Here is a 17,052-nt window from a genome sequence, read left to right as displayed (position 1 = left end):
ACATGTCAGGTGCAATAGATAACACAAGCAAAGACTCTGAATTTTGAAAGAGCATGGAATTTGCAGGAATAAATGAAAGTTAAAAGCTCCTACAATGGAAGGGAAAGTGAAGCAATGTGAGGCCTAAAAGCACACATGGAGGTTACCTGTTGAGTGCAGAGCTCCCTCACAATCATGGAAATGGACCCCAAGACCCGAATGTGAGCCCCAAATGTCAATTGAGCCTGTATTTGGGGACCATGGTGAATTCATTTATTTAATTATATAGTAATTAATAGAAAATTTAATTCATATTAGCTCTTTGGGGACATCCACCCTATTACCAATAGGGTCATCAAAACATAAGAGATCTGGGTCCAAATACTACCTCTGTTCTTTTACACTTACCATATGATGATGGGAAAGTTCATTAAATTTTATAACCCTCCATTTCTTCATTTGTAAAATGAGGATTGTGATAACTATCCTTGAGTTGTTCTAAGGGTTAAATTAAATGATCTTTGTAGGTTGTCAGACTATTCTACATATAGTAAATAAACAGTACATAGTAGTGAATAAATGGTTATTAACTGCTGGCCAACCCCAACTTAATTCATTAAATCATATATTTATTGATCATATGCCTTGATTGGCAAGTTCTGCTGTATAAAACATATACAACAGAGGAAATGGATCATTGTAAATGAATGATCTCCACCCTCAGCAGAGGCAGCTATTTTTCCTTAGATCCATTCTCAGTTCCTTCCCACAAAGGCATTTAAGAACTTCACCACTTATATCCATGGATTCAATAATAAAAAGAAATGACTTGATATATGCAAAAGCATGGATGAATCTTAAGGGAATTATGGTGAGAAAAAATAACAAGCCAGAAAAATTATGAACTGTATGATTATATTTGTTGTTCTTAAAAATGACAGAATTATAGAAAAAGAGAACAGATTGGTTTTTACCAGGCTTAAGAATGGGGGAGTATGAATGAAGGGAGGCAGGTGGTTGTGGTAATAAAAGAGCAGCTTGTGGTATAACTGTCCTATCTGTTGATTTTGATGATAGATGCAAGACTACATGATCATATTTCATAGAACTAAATATACACACACTGTTACAGTCTATATATGAGGTGTCAATCTCATGTGTGAGACAATGCAAGAATGTTCAGAGTTTAAATGATTAATTTCTCAGAGGTGTAAACCTAATTAGCCGATTAATTCCCTTATGGATTAACTGGGTAGAAAATTATAGGCAGGTTGAAAGTGGCTGGAAGAAGTAGGTCACTAGGGCTATGAGTTTAGGATTTACATTTTGTCCTTAGTGAGCAGAGCAGAGACAGCGCGCGGTCTCTCTCTCTCTCTCTCTCTCTCTCTCTCTCTCTCTCTCTCTCTCTCTCTGCCCTTCCAGGCCATTGCATCCTAACTTGCTTCCCTCTGCCATGCCCCTTTGCCTACATCCCTCTGCCATGCTGCTCTGCCTTATCTTGAGACCAGAGCTAGGGAGTTGGTTGACCATCAGCCGAGCCTCTGAAACTGGGAGCCAAAATAGACTTTTCCTCCCCTGCATTGTTCTTGTCCAGTTTTTTGCTCACATCAACAAAAAAGCTAACACACACACACACACAAAAATTGAGTTAATGTAAATCCAGTAAATCTGAAAAAATTTCATAGAGTAAATCAATGGCAATTTCCTTCTCATGATTATCATATTGTAGTTTTGCAAAATGTTCCTTTGGGGAAATGGGGGGAAAGATACAATGAGATCTTTTAGTACAATTTCTTACCGTCACATGAGAATTCACAGTTACCTAAAAATGAAAAGTTTAATGTAAAAAAATGTCACCATATTCCCAGTGTGATACATCATTTGAAGTGACTTTTGACATAGAGAAAAGAGTGGAGGGTTAAGGGGAACTGACTAGTTGGCAGGACTTTATGATCAAAACAACATAGAGAGGGAAGTAAAGTCTATATTTAAGAAAAAAGCCAAATGATTTAGTTTAATGGGAATCTGGAATACAGCTAGTTAAACATTTCAAAATAAAAATAGAAAGGAATCCTTGAGACATGTCTCACAGTTCCTGGAATTGAGGCATTTGGACACTTTGGGGACTTAATTGTACAACCTGAAGAAGCAGACAGTGATGTCAGTACAGAATCAGAAAAGCATTCAACTGAGAAAGGAGAATTAAGGACACACCACTGGATTATTCTGAACTATTAACATCTTTTATCATTGTCCTCTCAGCAGTTTCAGTAGAATGTCTAAAAAGGCAAAGGTTCAGTCTAGTGCCAGGCCAAAACATATGCCAACAAGCTGGATGGCAAGGAGAGGTGGCATGGTTTGTGGGAGAACATAGCTGTTCAGTAATTTGTAAACTGAAAATGTAAGGAAAAAAAACAGCTCAGTGTAAACAGGATTTAGAGTTGAGAGAAGGATTTCTTGATGAGGGGTAGAGGAGATGAGAGTGAAGGGCAGGTGCTAAGGGTAAGGTGCAGAGTGACCCTACCTGTAGAAAATGAGGACAATAAAATGTAATAGGGAAATTTAAAATGAAGGTGAGGAGCTAATAATGGTCAAAGAAAGAGCAGGGTTTCACTTGATGTCTTCTGCTTCTTCTATAGGATATTGAACTAAATAGAACCTTATGTAGTCCACACTCAACTTTTCAGAAAATAACTTTCAAAAAATAATTAACCTTGGATTAATAATTTTCAGTCACCTCAAAAATTTATAATGTCTCACTCCTAAACTACTTAAAAGTAATGGGCTGGGGATGTGGCTCAAGCGGTAGCGTGCTCGTCTGGCATGCTCTGGGCGCTGGGTTCAATCCTCAGCACCACATAAAAATAAAATAAAGGTGTTGTGTCCACCGAAAACTAAAAAATGAATATTAAAAGATTCTCTCTCTCTCTCTTTAAAATAAATAATTATCTGGCAAAGTAGCAATAGGCAAGGGTACAGATAAAATATTTTGATTGTGGGTCTGTAGATTCTCTCTGCATAAGTGTTTTGCTCTCAGTTTCACTACGTTTTTTTAGGTTCTGAATTTTATACAAGATATATTATGGTGTACTTGGGGTATAGATCAATGGGAGAGCATTTTCCTAACATGTGTGAGGCCCTAGGTTCCATCCCAAGCACCAAATACATAGAGATAGATATTGGGGTCTACATAATCAGGTTATCATTTTCTAGACATAAGAATTTGGTTTGAAATATCCTGCCCATGACTTTGAAGTCATCTTGGATTTCTATTTGAATCAAGGAGACTGTCAATGCATTTTATTTAGTGCAGAGTTCATGTAAACTTTAAAATTTGAAAATATATTGAAATCACACTCACTTCCCTTCCTTCTACCTTACCATCTTTTCTCAGTCTCTACAGACCCTGTAGCATTTCTACCGGCTCTGCCACCGCTGAGCCAGTCCTTTCTGGTTAAACTGATACTACCTTAGGAGCATCCAGTCCTGACATCAGCACTCCTTAAAATTTGCTGAACATCAAAATGTTCCCAGACTCCTCATAAAGTCATTTTTTTTTCTCTAGCCATAAATGCAACTAAAACTTTTATTAGACTTCTCTGTAGTGAACACCAACCTTTGTGGCAAAACCAATACAAAAGGAGAAACAAAAGATATGTATTCTTAAAATATTTGCAAAAATATTTTTAAATTTATTTTACTTGTTCTAATTAGTTATACATGACAGTAGAATGCACTTGGAGCTGGAGAATATCATGCTTAGTGAAATAAACCAATCCCCCCCAAAAACAAAGGAAAAATGTTTTGTTTTGTTTTTTTTTTTATTTGTGGATGCTAATTCATGATAAGGAGAGGGAGCTAGGGAAGAATAGAGTTGCTTTAGATTAGGTAGAGGGGAGTGAAGGGAAAGGAGCGGGTATAGGGGTAGAAAGGATAGTAGAATGAATCAGACATTATTGATTGTGGGTCTGTAGATTCTTGTGTGCACATATAACTATAGGACTGGTGGCATTCTACATCATGTACAACCAGAAGAATGAGAAATTACACTCCAGCTATATATGATGTAAACAATATATTTGCAAAAATCTTAACTAGAAAACTTGTAAATTAAATGAAAAAATGGACGGTACCCAAAAATCAATAAGAGAAGATGAGCACCTATTCTCATACACTGTTGTAAGGAGTTTCTTCAAACCTACTGAAGGGCACCTGGCATTATATACTAAAACCTTACAAGAATAGGAAGTATACTCCATGTATGTATGATATGTCAAAATGCATTCTATTGTCATGTATAACTAAAAAGAACAAATAAAAAATTTTTTAAAAGTTTCTGAACCAGCAGTTTCTTCTAAGACAATAATTGGGCAAGTGTGTAAAAGCTGAATAAAACAAAACTATTAATAATTTATTCATAATTGTGAACATTTGGAAATAACACAAATATGTGCCAGAGAAGATTGGTTCAACAAGTTTTGGTATATTCATGCAACATAATATAATGAAAACATTAGAAATTATATTTTGTATCCATATTTACCAACAGATTGAAATAATCACAGTTTGTTGTTAAGTAAAAATAAGGATAATAATATACAGCATACTAATATATACATACTAGTAATATGCTATATATTATTATTTTGATATATATTTGCCAATTCAAATTTTGAAATGATATAAATTATGAAAAATAAACTTAAATTCAGGGTGCATTTATGCATGATTTTTATTTTGGAAATTTTCTTTAAAAAATTCTTGCAGTGAGCATTAAGTTAAAGTAGAATTGTTCTCCCTCTCCTTGATGATTCATGGAGAAATTACTGTGAGAGTAACTGTAGTGGCTATAACTACATACTACCCCCCAGAGCCTACGTATGTAACCTTATATGGAAAAAGAATTTATGCAGATGTAACTAACTTAATTGTTTTGAGATAAGCTCATCCTGGATTATCCAGCTGAACTTAAATGTTATGAGAGCCAAGAGCTGACAACAGGTATAAGATATAGGCAGTAATTACAGTGATGCACTAAGAGATACCAAGGATTGATGACAGCTACCAAAAGCCAGGAGAGAGGCATAGAAGGGTACTTGGGGAGCCTAAATCAATCTACAACCGTCATCTTGGGGAGGAAGGGACTGTGATGGGGCCAACGGGATCTGTTACCTATGGCTGCCATAAAAAATGACCACAAACTGTATTGCTTTAAAACAACAGAAGTTGATTTTTCTTGCTCTGGTAGCCAAGAAATCTGAAATCAAGGCAGCAGCAAAGTCTAAAGACTATCTGGAAAAATAATAGACAAATTGGTTTCTCAGCTATGACACTGAAAAAAAAGATGAGATACTTTGAACTTAAAACAAATAGATACGTTGAACTTAATCAAAATTAAGAGCTGTGTTTCAGAGGACACTCTCAAGAAAGCAAAAAGTCAACTCACAAAACAGAAGTTGTTATTTGAAAAACATATCTGATAAAAGACAAGTATCCAGAATATATATGATGACATGACGATGGCGATGTAGCCAGTGATAGAGTATATGCCTACCATGTACAAGGTCCCAGGTTTGACAACCAGCACTAAAATCCCATATATATATATATATATATATATATATATATATATATATATATAACATATATATATATGTATATTACATACATATACATATAAATATGTATATTTATATGTAATATATATCCAATGAGAAGATGCATGCCTAGCATGTACAAGGTCCTGGATTTGATCACTAGCTCTTTATGTACATACATACATATTTTTACATATTATATAATTATATGAATATATATTAATATATATACATACATGCATATATGATTTGAATAAGCATTTCTCTATAAAAGAAATAAAAATGACAAATTAACACAGAAAAACGAACTCAATATCGTTAGGTATTAGAAAATAGAAGTCACAACCACAATGTGAAATCACTCCATTCCCACTAGGATGGTTATATTCCCAAAAGTTGGATAATAAAACATGTTGACAAGGATGTAGAGAGATTGAGGCTCTGATACATTGCTAGTAGAGTAAACTATGTACCCACTCTGGGAAGATATTTGGCATTTCCTTAAAAAGTTAAATATATAATAGAATAACCATAAGACCCAGTGTGAAGGACTGAATGTCCCAGATTCACGTGGTAAAATCCTAACCCCAATGATAGTATTAGAAAGAGCAGCATTTGGAGGTGATTAGGTCATGACCCTAATTCTCATTAATAAAATTAGTGCCCTTAAAAAAAAAGGCCTCAGAGGATCCCTGGCCCTTCTATGATGCAAGGACACAGCAAGAAGAAGGCTATTTATGAAGAAAGGTCTTGCCAGACATGGAATCTGCCAGTGCCTTCATCTTAATATCCCTAGCCTTCAAAACTGTGAGAAATAAATTTTTGGTGTTCATTAGTCACCCAGTTTGTGGTATTTTGTTATAGCAGTCCAAATAGACTAAGACATTGGCAGTTCCATTTCTAGATATATGCCCAAGGGATATTAAAAAACATGTCCACACAAAAATTTTTATACAAATGTTCATAGTAATATTATTCATAATAGGCAAAAGTTGGAAACAACTTAAATGCCTATGAACTGATAAATAAAATGTGGTATAATCATATAATGGAATATTACTTAGCTAAAAAAAGGTAATTGAATACTGATATGCTAGAATATAAATAAACATTAAACACATTATGCTATGTGACAGAAGCCCAAATGTAATTCCTGAAATAACCCAGTGGTCAAACATGGAATAGCCAAGTCTAAAGGCTACATCATTTAAGATTCATTATGCTGGAATTAGATTTGGAATTTTTCAAACTTGGTGGTTATCTAGTAATTTATAGAAAATGCAGAGTTCCTTTTTAAAAATATAAGGTTATAATTGCCTATCTAATCAAATATATTTGATTACTGATATCACTGAAAATAAAACTGGAAAAGTTGGCAGAAGATAAGGAGTTGGGACCACTGTAGACAGTGGAGAGACTGGTTTGGTTTTCAGTAGGATAATTACAGGGTCAGATTTCCAAAAGATATACTTACTGGCAGTAAGGAGGACACACTAGGAGACTTAAGAATACAGAGAGGGAGACCAGTTGGGACAATGTTACTATAATTCAGAGAGAGGGTTATGGCTTACACAAGGGCATTAGTATGGGTGGAAAAGGAGGTCAGACACAATGAGGTAAATGATATGGTAAAGGTAAAATCAGCAAGGATTAGTCATCAATTTAGCACAAAGTTAAAGCCCAAGAGCACCATGTTGTGCCTGTTAACAAGAAAAGTCCTTTCTTATGTTAATTGTTCATTTTTATTTCTTCTATAGAGAAATGCTTGTTCAAATTTATTTAATTCCCAAATTCCTAATCCATTAAAATGAAAGGTCTCACTACTCCATTGTGTAATGTTATTTCTATTACCTTTGGAGATTAAAACTTGATTTTAATGTACTTTGGCCAGAACATGGCTTGGCAGTTTCAGTTTTCCTCTTAAACTTTTTTGATAAAAGCAGATCATAAAGTACCACATCTGAGAGCTGCCAGAATTAAATACACTTACATTTCTTATACATGATCCAGAAAGTTCCCTTCTTTACCTTTATAAACTATAAAAGGTAATTTTATCATTACCTTTTATAATATGATTAAGCCTGACAAATGCACTTTACATTTTCTGGCTTAAAACTACTTATACCAAGTTAAAGCATTTGAAGCCTGTCACTTTTTCTTAGTCCTTTAGGGAATGGAAGCCCTACAACCTACAGTGTGCTTTCATGCCCTTGTCTCTACTATTCTAAACTTTCTTTCTCAAGATTCCTCCTAACTGCCACTTCCTTCCTCCTTTTTTAGCTGTATGCCCTAGAACTCTTGCTCTAATATTCATCAGTACCTTCATCTTCTCAAAATTACCATCTGTTTGTTTCAGGGACACTTGACTATTAATCCATGCTTCATCTCGAGTGAGGCTCCCTGACTATATTTCTTGTCTCTGCATCCCTAATATTCAGTTAAGACACTGAATGTCTGTTCACAGCATTTATCTTCACTCTAAATCCTCCTATAATCCTAACATTATATTAGGTAGATCAACAAACTGTTCAAATGTCTAATACTCCAAAAGCCCATCTCTCTTGCATCTCTGAACTGAACCATAATAAGTCCTTTGTAGTTCTTTCATAATATTTGATCTAGAAAAACCCTTTGATGACATTTTCTCCCAATCTCTCAATCTCTTTAGTTTCCTTCTGGCCTTTTTCCTTCTTTTTGGTCACATGATTGATCACTTAAACCAGCACTCCCAATTCCCTATCCCTTCATCCTACAAAACCCAGCCAATTTTCATTCAGTGTTCCTCTGCCTGCCACTCCGGTGGTAAGATCTATGGCACGCAGATTTTGGTGCCACTATAACTTGAGCTGGATCCTTCATGTTACCTGACAGTCTTCTTCTCATTTGTAAGGGAGAGTGAATATCTTATGAATAATAAGGGAAGAGCAAATACCTTATGAATGGTAGTATCCATTGTGTATTACCACTGATTTTGCATGTGGTAGACACTTAAATGTTTATTAAATTATTAAATATTTAGTAATTAAATTATTAAATATTTATACTGAATGAATGCATGTATTTAAAAAATTCTGTTGTCTCTCCTATCCCTTGTTCCTGAGTTCCCCTCTGGTTCTTCCATTCTGTTTATCAGTTTGAACAACCAGACTTGTCTACTGACTTCTATCTCTGATTATCCAGGGTAATATCTTCTCATCTCAAGATCCTTAACTTAACCACATCTAAAAAGTTGCTTTTGCTACCTACAATAACATTCAAAGGTCTCAGTGATTAGGACCTAGATAACCAAAGGCCATTAGCCTACTACACTCCAGAAGGAATACACCCTACCAATATTTTTTAACAAAGGCTTAATTGAGTCATTTTATCTTTCTTATATGGTATAAAAACACCATTGTGGCCACAGCTGAAGCCTAGCTTCTCTATATGGGCACTGATATGGATTTTTTTTCAGATAACCTGTAGTTTTCTGATGGGGAGCCAGTCTCTTTCCAGAGGTTTGGAGTGAGATAGCTGTAGGTGAGATAGCTGTAGGTGGCTTTGGTGAAATTTCCCTGGGTGGCAGTCTAGTCCCTGGCTAAGGCAATACCAGCCATAATCAGCAGCTTCTGGGATGGTGGGGATGATTTGCCCCAGCACAGAGCCACAGCTGCCAGTTATCTTGTAAAGGATGGTATGGGCTCACATAGCCTGTTCTGATAGCCTTGCTGAATGGGACTATGGAGCATTTGGTCAGGATAATTGTCCCACTGATGACAGTGGCTACCTCATTGGAAATTTAAACACCCAGACAATGTGTTAATTTATAGTCCCAAATGATGACAAATACATTGATCCTTGTCTGCTGGCCAGCACAGATCTGCTTTTATATGGCATAATTTTTAAATCCTCATCTTTGAGGAGCATCTGCAGGAAACAATGATGATTTCTGACTTTTGATGTACAGGGAAAAGAGATAGCTCTCCCCAGGAAATTCATTCTTTATGTCCTTGGTCAGGAGGACAGTTTGGTGATAGGAAGCCATTCCTTGTCCTTAGTCTTGCCTCTCTGAGCTCTGAGACATAACCCAAATGCAGCTGCAGCCTCCACAGAAGCTGAAGCCTGCCATGTCAGACCACCCAGGAGCCTGGGGAACCTCGGCAGAATTGGTAACTTCTGTCATTTGACATTTTCTCAGAGACAAAGCTCAATATTTTCACTTTAGCTCAGTGAACCCTATGGTGGTGGATTTCTGAACTACAGAACTTTGAAATAGTAACTTTGTGTTGTTTTAAGCTACTAGAAGTATGGTAATTGGTCATTACAACAATGGAAAATTAATAAACCCAACTCCTCAACCTACCTTTGAACTATGAAAACATCTCTAATCAGTAAGAGGTGACCTATGTCCTATACCCTTGCCTAAGAATCCAAATTCTAAGAGTCTGCTGCCAGGTGTTATAAAACGTATCGAGAAACTATTAATCTCTAAAGGATAACTAGCCATTTCATTACTATTAAACAGACCAGTGCTGCCCAATGCTAATTTTTGTGAAAATGGAACGTTCTTTATTTGTGCTACACGACATATAAATGGAATCATATAAGAAATTATCATCTTTTATTTTTTTTTCACTTTGATTTCAATGTGGCATGTATCAATATTCCATTTCTTTTTATGGTTGAATAAGATTCTACTCTTTGGATATGCCATATTTTCTTTATTAATTCATCCATTGGTATGTATCTGGGTTGTTCTCACCTTTGACTATTGTGCAAAATGCTGATATAAACATTAATGTAACTTTTTGTGTGGACAGATGTTTTCATTTTCTTGGGTATACACCAGTTAAATTATTGTGCTATACAGTAACTCTATGTTTAATCGTTTGAGGATGTTTCCAAAGTGGCTGTATCTTTTCACATTCTCACAAGTGGTGTATGAAAGTTCTAATTTCTCACATTTTAATCAACTCCTATTATCATTATCTCATATTTGAATTCTAATGGCTTTTCTCATTAGTCACTCTAGTGTATACAAAGTGGTATCTTCTGGTATTTTTTTTATGAGAATGTTCCTGATGAAAAATTTTGCAGAGTACCTTTTATGTGTTTATTATCCTTTTATGTATTTTCTTTAGAAAAATAACTGTTCAGATCCTTTGTGAATTTTAAAATTAGTCTACTAATATTTTTATTATTGAGTTGTAATGATTCTTTGTATTCTAAAAGCAAGTGCCTTATGAGATGTGTGATTTGAAATTATTTTCTCCTGGTTACTGTCTGTGTCACTTGGTTTCAACATGAAAAACTGCCTTTATTATTTTTTGTAAGGCAAGCCTGGTAACAGAATTTTTTTTTTATTGGGGGAAGGTCTTTATTTTAGTTTCATTGTTGAAATGTAGCTTTGATGGATATAGGATTTATGGTTGACTTTTTTTTCCTTTGAGTAAGTACTTTGAATATGTTATTCCACTATCTTCTGGCTTCTACTGTCTTTACTGACAAGTCAGCTCATCTTACAGAGATACGTCATTCTTCTTTTGATATCTTTAATATTGTCTCTGTCTTGAGTTTAATTATTTTTATTTTGCTTTGTCTATTTGTGGATGTTTGCATTATTCCTACTTAGAATTCATTGAGCTTCCTGATTGTTCAAATTATTTTTCAATACATTTGCTATATTCCAGCCATTATTTCTTTGACTTATTATATTTTCTCTCTCCTCTTTTCGTGGTACTCCCCTCATGCATATGTTGTTGTGCTTATTAGTTCCCATATTTTTCTGAGGCTCTACTCAGTGTTCTTCATTCTTTTTTCTTTCTGTTTTGTGAGTTGCAGAATGTTTATTAATCTTTGTTCAAATGTGCAAATTTTATCTTCTACCAGTTCAAATGTACTGATAAGCTCCTATAAATTTTTATTCAAGCTATACTGTTAAATTACAGTATTTTCATTTCACTCTCCTTTATTGTTTCTGACTCCTTACTGATAACCTGTTTGGTGTGACATCAGTACAATTTACTTCTTTATTCATTGTTTCCTTTAATTCTTTAAACCATTTGTAATGACTAGTAATGAAATCTCACTTCTGGTCAGTCCCACATTCAGTTTCTGTTGCCTGCTTCCTGCCCCACCTACCACACCCCTCTGCCCCAATGTAGGGGATCTACTTTCCTGTGTGTTAGGGTGTTTCATAATTATTTGTTGAAAACTGAACATTTTAGATAATTGTAGCAGCTTGGGTTTCCTACACTCTTCCCCATTTGTTTAATTCATTTGTTTTAGTTGTATATGGACACAGTACCTTTATTTTATTTATTTATTTTTATGTGGCGCTGAGAATATAACCTAGTGCCTCACATGTGCTAGCTAGGCAAGTGCTCTACCACTAAGACACAACCCAGCCCCTTTCCCCATTTGTTATTGCTATAGGCTTAGTGCTTGGTGCATTATTTTAATATAATTTATACTTCGTCTGTTCTCTATCAGTCCCAATGGGAAGCCTCTAATATTGCTCCTTAGGGGCCCAGGCTTGGCTATGCTGTCACCTATCACCGTCACTCTAGGATGACAGTGGTTTCACCTCACTATTAAATTCCACTAATTACAGGTTGGTTGATTTAACGTTTCCAATAATGACCTGAAGTATAAATAGCTTCACAGATGAAACATTAAAATTGTGCCTCCTTTGAAGGAATAATTTTGTACTAAAAAATTCCTGGTTGAATTTATTTTGACCCCTTGTGGTCTACTCCCAGCTGTCTCTTTTCTGGTTCTCACCAGCAAACTAGAAGATCTATAGTTTAGTTTATAAGCCTAATAAACCTGTTTTAGTCAGCCTTTTCACTGCTGTGACCTAAGACCTGACAAGAACAATTAGAGGAAGAAAAGTTTTTTCGCAGGGAGCTCACAGTTTCACAGGTCTAAGTCCATAATTGGCCAACTTCATTCCTCTAACCTATCAATTGTCTTTATCTTTTATCACCAATGAATCTATCATTTCTCTCCCTATTGCCTTTTGCCACAGCATCCACTGATTTTTGTTTTTTTTTTGAAACAGCGTCTCATAATATTGCCCAGGCTGACCTTGAAATTGTGATCCTCCTGCCTCAGAGAGTCAACTTGGCTCATTATACTATTAAACTGAGCATGGACAGAAACATAAACCTCAGACAGCCTGCTTGGGAATGTGCCTGCTCCTAAATTGATTTCCTATATAAATATGTATAGACTCTGTGAATAAAACCCCTATGCTTCTGTTTCTCAGAGAGAGTATTGCTTTGAAAATAACCCTAGTATTCTTATCTGTTGTAGGTAATAAATCTTTTCCCACTCTTCTATCTCCTCTTGTGCCTTTTGGCTTCGCAAAACCTTTGGGTTCAGTTAAAGAACCACCACCTTCTCAGCCAGGGTAAGAGTGACAGTGTCCCCAGTGTTCGTAACAGCACTATACACGAGTGGAGCCTGGACAGATGAAGGCAGCCCTGCATCTCTGTGTGTTTGCCTGGAATTTAGACTTAGCCTGTATCTGGGACAGAATGAGAAATGTTCAATGAAGACAGCCTCTGACTGAAGTTGTGGGGAAAGGGAGCCCTGTGTTCTTTTCTGCTGTAGTCCTGAGTGGTGTTTCCCTCTCAGGGAGTTGGGGCAAATAGAGAGAAAAGTTCTTGGTTCAAGTACCAAAACTTTCCAAATGTTTATAGATTTTCTTGAATAAATATTTCTTCATTTACGGTATGTGCTTAAGGACATCTCCAGAAACTGTTGATGATTGTTTTTTTAAAAATAATTTTCACCCATTTGTTTGGGGGAGGGGAGCGTCTGTGAGCTCCTTACACTATTGTGCCACAAGTCTCTCCTCTGGTTACTGATTTTTATGCAGAGCCTGAACCTTAATATTCCAGGTTAGTAGAAAAGCTTCCTTTTTCATCTTTCACTAGTGCATTGTGATTATACATTCAAATAGGAATTGAAAAACTTCTTTTTGGCTTATAATTCAAGGATAGTAAGCTATAGCCTGCTGCCAAAATCCATCCAGCTAAATTATTTTTATGAAGTTCTAAAACACATTTATAAACTTATTACCTATGATTGTTTCTACTCTACAAGAGATGATGTGACTCCTAATGAAAATATTTACTTTCTAGACCTAGGAAAAAAATTGCCAATCCCTATCTGCATTAGATGATAATATCCAGCAGGGTACTGTACAGATGATGTCTTATTAATTTATACCTCAATGGTTTCTCATAAATGATCTAGAATATTCCTCATTCCCCATGATCATCTAAGAGGAGGTAATGGCAAAGCACTCTTTGACATGCAGATAGTCTGATTTTATTATAGGACTGGCTTTAGAGATAATTAATTCTGCTAATTATAGTCAGAAAGAAGAGCCACATGTCAGTTATTTTAAAGCACAAAGGATGTTATTTTCTTTTGTCCATTTAATTGTTTTAAATAATAGAAACATAACTTTCTACTTTCAAAATTATTAAATTCTATCTCTTTTCTAAGAAATGTAAAAAAAAATAATTCTTTAAAAACTAGATTCCTATTCCCTTGAAAAAGACAATTTATCTCACTTATTCCTGTAGTTTTGCTGGGTGGCAAGAAAATCTACTGTATCATGAATGTCTAATGACTAGAAATTTTAAAACTGCTTTTATCACCTCTCTAGGGAACAAATATTTTAAATAGAGAGATAGAAGTGACTTGTCTTTCATTCACAATGAAATAAAAAGATTAATGATTATAAGGTATAAGCAACAAAGTAAAAGTTATATAAAATAGAAGTAACCACTATTAAAATTTCTATGAATATTCTAGACATTTATGAACAACTAGAATCATAAGATTTTAATCTGATTTTTGTATTTTTTAAAAAATATTTTTTCTAATTCTAGTTGGACACAATGCCCTTATTTTAGTTATTTTTATGTGATGCTGAGGATCGAACCCAGAGCCTCGCACGTGCTAGATGAGCACTCTACCACTGAGCCACAACCCCAGACCCTGATTTTTGGATTCTTAAAGATACTGAAATGAATCATCCTTTTTAATATTGCTGAGTCCATGAAATTCAAAAGTTTAAGAAATTTCCAGATAATTGTTGGTTTATTCTTAACTTTAAACACTACCTATATAATAGTCAATTAAATAAGCAGAAATTTAAAAAATGTAAAGCATATAGGTTGAAAAATTTAAAACTTTTTTACACTTCAAACTCTTGCCAACCTCAAAGAAATTATAATCATTAACAGTTTACTTTTCTTTCACATTTTTTCAATGAGTTTCCATGAAAATATAACCGATATATAATCTAGGTTCATCCTTTTTTCATAAATGGAATTACATCACGCACATTGTTCTGCAGTTAAATTCCTTTTTATAATACTATATCCTAGTACAGTTTTCTTAAATGGACATGTAGATCCCTCTCATCTTTTTAACTGCTGTGTATTATCACATAGTAAATATATGCTAAAGGAATGTTTATTTAACATTTGACATTTTGCCTTTCAAAATATGATGGCTCTCTTTCTTGTATATCCTTGACTACACTATTATTCATTTTTATAATATTTACCTAATGAACAAAAAATTGGTATTTCACTGTTTGAGATTGCATTTCACTGATTACTATTGAGTTTGACCATCTCTTCTTGTAGTGTTATTTTCACTTATTTTTTTAAATACTTTTTAGTTGTAGATCACACAATACCTTTATCTATCTGTATCTATCTATCTATCTATCTATCTATTTATTTATTTTTATGTGGTGCTGAGGATCAAACCCAGTTTCTCATACCTGTTAGGTGAGCATCACTGAGCCACAACCCCAGCCCCTTCACTTCTTATATAACATGTTCATTTATATTTTTAGGTGTTTGTCTTTTGAGGGGGGTGGGGGAGTGTGTTTGTAAACTTCAGGAGGTCTAGGACCAGTCTGTCAGTCTTATGCACAATACAATCCCTATCCCTTAGCACAATGCACATTGAAGAAAGCATTTAATAATTAGTCTATAGACTAATTGGTCTCTAAACAAATACTGTGTTTAGATTGTATTGTAGAGAATTTATTTGTTAAAACATACACACCTATATATGCCTGTATGTGTAGGGTACAGCTTCAAAATATATTTACTCTGACTATAACCAAGTCCCCATATTTAAATTAATGGATTTTTCCACTTTATGTAAGAGCTTTAGCCATTCTCCCTCTTCAATTAAGAAATTTAAAAACCAAGGAGCTTATTCTGTTTTCAAACTCCGAGAGAATCTGAATACATCCTTAGCCTCACTTCTTTTTAGTTACTTGTTTTTATCACTGGTTAAGAAGTTGTTTAAGTAAACAACTTTGTTGTTTACTTGTTAGCTTTACTATAAATAACCCCTCTGATGCATGGTCATTTTGGTAATGATTGTTTGGTTTTATTAGGGATGGCTTAAGGTGGTGGAAAGCACCAAACCCTTTGTGTGGGCCTGCACAGGTGTCTGATGAAGGATCTTTGGATATCAGAGGACAAAAAAGCTCCACTTGTATCCTATCAATACTGCCATTTCTGAACATGCCTCCTACACAAAGCCATGATATTTAGTTACACAAACTCCGACCAACCATTGTATCACCTTTCCTTTCCTCCAATCATCTTTCCCCCGCTCAGAACACCGTGTCTCTTTATCCAATAAATATCCCTAAATCATAATCTTGGGGAGGAAGATTTGAGCCTGGCAGCTTCCCTACTCACATGAAGCCACATTATTTTCTTTTGCAAAAATTATTACTTTAGCATTTGGCATACAGTGCAGTGGGCAAAAGAATCCTGGTTTGATAGTAGACTACTATTCTAGAACATGAAGAGAATCAAGAGTGTGATGAATCATAACAGTCAAAAGATATTATTCTAGAACCAATTTTCCTTTCAACATTATTTTCCAAAGTGAGGAATGAAGTCTGAATATTACCCATTAAAATTTACTTTGCTTTTTTTCCACATGTGGTCACTAGACATTGGTTGTAAGTTCTGTCATAGAACTTGTCATAGTCATTCTGGTTGCTAAAACAAAATAACATAAACTGGATGGGTTTTAGATAGTAGAAATTTATTTTCCACAGTTCTGGAAGCTGGGAAGTCCCAGATCAAGATATGGTGGTAGATTTGGTGATAAGGGCATAGTAAGGGCACAAGTCCCATCATGAAAGTTCCCCACTACGAACAAAACATATTCCAGGGCCTGGCCTCCTTACGTCATTGCCTTGGAATTGAGGATTTCAACATATGAATTTGAAGGGACATAAACATTCAGACCATAGCACTTCTTTTTCTCAGTTACATTGCAGTAGATAGCACTTCAATACTTTCAGGGTTATTATGTTCTTAGACTAGCCAGTAGATTAGTCAATGCTACTATTTTTTAACAACCAAAAGTATTTTTGTCAGACATGAACAAATTTCTAAAAGGGTAACTGTGAGGTAATTAGGAAACTATA

The sequence above is a fragment of the Marmota flaviventris genome, chromosome 5 (genome assembly GCF_047511675.1).
Source record: "Marmota flaviventris isolate mMarFla1 chromosome 5, mMarFla1.hap1, whole genome shotgun sequence".
Taxonomy (NCBI): Eukaryota; Metazoa; Chordata; class Mammalia; order Rodentia; family Sciuridae; genus Marmota; species Marmota flaviventris.
This window is presented reverse-complemented; position numbering follows the sequence as displayed.